Source organism: Eurosta solidaginis, chromosome 2 (genome assembly GCF_040869045.1).
Source record: "Eurosta solidaginis isolate ZX-2024a chromosome 2, ASM4086904v1, whole genome shotgun sequence".
NCBI lineage: Eukaryota > Metazoa > Arthropoda > Insecta > Diptera > Tephritidae > Eurosta > Eurosta solidaginis.
Window position 1 is genome coordinate 83,391,045 of NC_090320.1, and position 4,651 is coordinate 83,395,695.

At 35.6% G+C, this 4,651-nt stretch overlaps 1 pseudogene; it reads right to left on the reverse strand.

The window, feature by feature from the left end:
- Positions 1–393: 393 nt before the first annotated feature.
- Positions 394–512, reverse strand: LOC137242938 (5S ribosomal RNA; annotated as a pseudogene).
- Between the last annotated feature and the right edge of the window lie 4,139 nt (positions 513–4,651).

The window sequence follows — 4,651 nt, forward strand, 5'->3', positions numbered from 1 at the left end:
TCAACATAAACGATTTGATTTCGTTTTGATATGGCAGAAAACGAAACAAAATCATTTCGTTAATTTGACGTTCTTAACGTTAATAAACGAAACGAAATTACTTTGTTTCGTTTTTTAACGTTGATTATCGTAACGAAATGATATCGGTTCGTTGGTTAAGCATGCCTGATTCATATGATGAATGCTTATAAGCTTTAAATCAATAATTGATATGGTAACAAATTATAACTAATATTATTATGCACGTAAATGTATGCGCGCGTATGAAATTTTTCCATTGAGTCTATAGAAATATTAAATTGTATTCCAAGTATTTATTCAATTAAATGCAATTTAATTAAAAAAAAAAAATTTATGTACATATATACATAAAATAAAAGAAAAAGTTGGATATGCCAACAACACGCGGTGTTCCCAAGCGGTCCCCCATCTAAGTAATAACCGCGCCCGACGCTGCTTAATTTCGGTGATCGGACGAGAACCCATGTATTCAGCGTGGTATGGTCGTTGGCAAAATTTGTTTGCCTAAATCGGTATAAGTATGGCTACTTTAATGTGTATACTCGCAGCTGTGAATTTGTCCTTTTTTTAAATGATATAAGTCGACCGTGGTGTGATGGTAGCGTGCTCCGCCTATCACACCGTATGCCCTGGGTTCAATTCCCGGGCAAAGCAACATCAAAATTTTAGAAATAAGATTTTTCAATTAGAAGAAAATTTTTCTAAGCGGGGTCGCCCCTCGGCAGTGTCTGGCAAGCGCTCCGATTGTATTTCTGCCATGAAAAGCTCTCAGTGAAAACTTATCTGCCTTGCAGATGCCGTTCGGAGTCGGCATAAAACATGTAGGTCCCGTCCGGCCAATTTGTAGGGAAAAATCAAGAGGAGCACGACGCAAATTGGAAGAGAAGCTCGGCCTTAGATCCCTTCGGAGGTTATCGCGCCTTACATTTATTTTTTTTTTTTTTTTTATAAGTCGACTTAAGTAAATTTTGCTATATACTTTATAGTTTAGTGTATTCAGATACTTTTGCTACTTAAATTAGATTAAGTTTATTTTTTACAAAAATGAACTTATGCCATTTTTGAAAATAAGCCTGCTATTACATCGCTTGGCTTGTGTCGGGGTATATTCATTTGCATGAGTTTTCATTATGCATACATACGTATGCTACTTTTCGTTTAGTTCATACATATATACATACATACTACGTATGCATGTACATCTTAACCCATATCGTCTCATTGTTCGAATAATCGAACAGTAATTTTTACTGTTTTTTGCAATTTTTCCAGGGGTTTTCTTTAAAAGTGAGATACGAAATTATGACGTTTTATGTTGGTTTGGAGTGTTTTCTACATTATTACGAACAATAATTTTTTCAGACCAGCACCCAATCTTTTCACAGAGCAGAATAAAAACTCACTAATTTTAGCTTGTTTTAAAAAGAATTATTTTAATTAAAGAGAATTAGAAAATATGAAAACCTGGTATAAGGTTTTGCTGCGAATGAGCTAAAGTTTTCGTTTTGATAGTTTTCGTGTTTGCAAATTTAATATACCGGTCCCTGTATGTATGTGAAGTTAGGTGTTCGATTAATCGAACGCTGGGCACAATTCAGCATTTTTTTCCTCATTGAATTCGGTTGCAATTTGAAATGTATTTACCGTTTGTTCAATTGCGTAGAAATGTTTTAGTCGGAATAACCATAAGCACGTGTTCAAATTTAGTATGAATAAAATCACCATATTGAAGAAGACGCCGTCATTGGTATCGAAATTTGGTCAGATACAACACCTCTTGCCATAGAAAATCGCTCCAAAAGGCAGCGCATTGAGACAAATGCAACACCAGTTAAAAAATATAAGCCCTTATCAGCTTTTAGTAAGCCCATGTGGGTGCAGAGAAAAACCGTGACGGGACATTCGAATATGATATTTCCCCTACAACCGAGCCATTGGATAATGTTAAAAAAAACTTGGCAGAAAGCTTCCAAAACAAAACCACATTGGAACTGTTTTCACTCTTTTTTGAATACGAGGTCCTTGACATGATTATCAAAGAAACAAATAGATATGCTCAGCAGAAAAACGAACACATTCGCATTGATCAAGTTGCTTTGAAGCGATTTCTTAGTATTTTAATTATATCAGGATATCATACTTTGCCGACAACTCGGGGCTATTGGTCAACAAACCCAACATTAAGAGTACCAATCGTGAAAGTATGCATGTCCAGGAATCGTTTTCAATATATCAAGAGGTTCATCCATTTCGGGAAGAACTACAATCTTCATTCCACAGATAAAATTGCCAAAGTACTTTAATCAAGTTTTTTTTCATTTTGTATGATTTGCTTATAAACTGTATTCTGTTTACTTAGTTAACACCATTGTATGAAGTTATTAACGCATAATTTATGAAATTTGGTGTTTGGAAGGAGACGCTTTAAATCGATGAACAAATGGGTTCATACTTTGGGCGTCTTTCTTGCAAAATGTTCATACGTGGGAAATACGACAAGCAGCTTGGATTGGGAGCAGAAGTGGTTTTACGGTTGCTGGAAAATGTTGAGTATCCAAGTCGTCATAAGGTATACTTTGACAATTTTTTTACGTCCTACTACTTAATGTGCCTATTATCTGAGAAAAGACTCTGCACAACTGGCACCGTACGGGCAAATCGTATTGGAGGTGCACAACTTAAAACTGGAAGGCAGTTGGAGAGGGGCAATCATGACTACCAATTTGATAACAGCAATAAGATTTTGGTTTGTTGTTGGCAGGACAATAGCGAGGTTACGATTGCCACAAGCTTCGAGCAAATCATGCCAAGGTGGAAGAAGCAAAAAGTAAGCGCTTGTGGGGAAATTGTTCAACCTGGAGGATAGGCAAACTACAACCAGCCTCAGCTACTTAAAAATTATAATATGGGTATGGGGGGAGTGGATCTTCATGGCAATGCCGCCCAGAACTATTACATTGCGATTCGATCCAAAAAATGGTATTGGCATTTATGGATTTCTCTATTAAATTCTGCTTTTGTAAACGCATGGAAACTTGACTGTTTTTCTCGTCGAGTTTATAAGAAAAGCATGCTGAATCAGAAAGACTTCCGTGTGCAAATTGCTTATTCTCTTATAATGACCGCTGATGATGAAGACGTCGGGAACGCCGCAGAAGACGAAGAGAGTGACCTTGATTATTTACCAGGATCTTCAAAGGATAGTCATCCTAAAAATATCCCGAAACTTGCCGGACAGCAAATTGTGCCACAAGCCTAGTTCTTTCATATGCAAGAGATGCAACATTGCACTACACACCCATTGTTTTGAGTCATACCATTTAAAATAGTAAACTTGAGCAATATATTAACTTGTTATGTCCTTTTAAAAGTTACTTAAGAAATCGTTACCTTGAAATAATTTAGTTTTTTTTACTCAGCTGAAGCAATAGCCAGATAAAAAAAATTAAAAAAAAACACCTACTTGTGCCCAGTGTTCGATTAATCGAACACCTCATATCTCGAAAACTAAAATTTCTAAACAAATTTTGACCACAAATATGAATTCAGCGACCCATTTTTACCCTAATCTACAAGTTTCATTAAAATACGCGAAAAAAATTTGCTTGGGATCATATGGGTTAATAACATATCTTTCTTTTATGTATTGTATTAGAGAAATTTTGAAATCTTTGTTAAAAAAATATTGTGGTCCTGAAAAGGACCGTTTGTTTGAATGGGTATTTATTTTGTTTTAATATGTCCGTAAAAATGAATTTAACCGCCGAAACCATACAATGTACGACCTTGCCTACATCCATAGCCGTAACTGTTTTCCTTTTAGCATGTTCAGTATGTGACTGCATCACGGATAACATTTTCCAAAAATACTTTTAAAACACCACGCGTTTCTTCATATATTAAACCAGATATACGTTTTACGCCACCACGACGTGCTAAACGTCGAATAGCTGGCTTTTTGATACCTTGGATGTTATCACGTAAAACTTTGCGATGACGTTTGGCACCACCTTTACCTAATCCTTTTCCACCTTTGCCACGACCGGTCATTTTTTCTATTTAGCACTTTTTTTAGCTTTCACAAGAACACTTCACTTGATCACTTCACTTCACAACTAATAGATTGGTTACCGAACGTAGCTGCTATTTATACAAAAATCCACAACATTGAGTGAGCTACCATTATGTGGCATAAATATTTCTATCTCATTTTAACTCGCACAATATTGCAACCCTAAAAAAATGGACAAATGAAACGTTTTTGTGTATTTTATTATATGTATTTCCACATTTATAAAAATTAGGTTGGTTATTAAGTGAAGTGTTCAGTGATCAGTGTTTATTTTGAATTGTGAAAAATAAAAGTGAGAAATGGCTCGTACAAAGTAAAGAGCAAGTGATTACTGACAATAGCTAGTAGGTGTAGTGTATGCAATTGAATTTGCTATAGTGAAATGGACACTAATAACTCTTTTGCTCCCCTAGGGGATGATAAGACAAAAAATCAATATTTAAAACAATCCAGTCCGACTAAACCTTCCCAAAATGAGAAGAAGAAGAGTCGACGGGAAAAAAGGCGACGCAATAATCGTGATTGTGACGATGGGTCTTTGGACTCTAGTTCCGATTT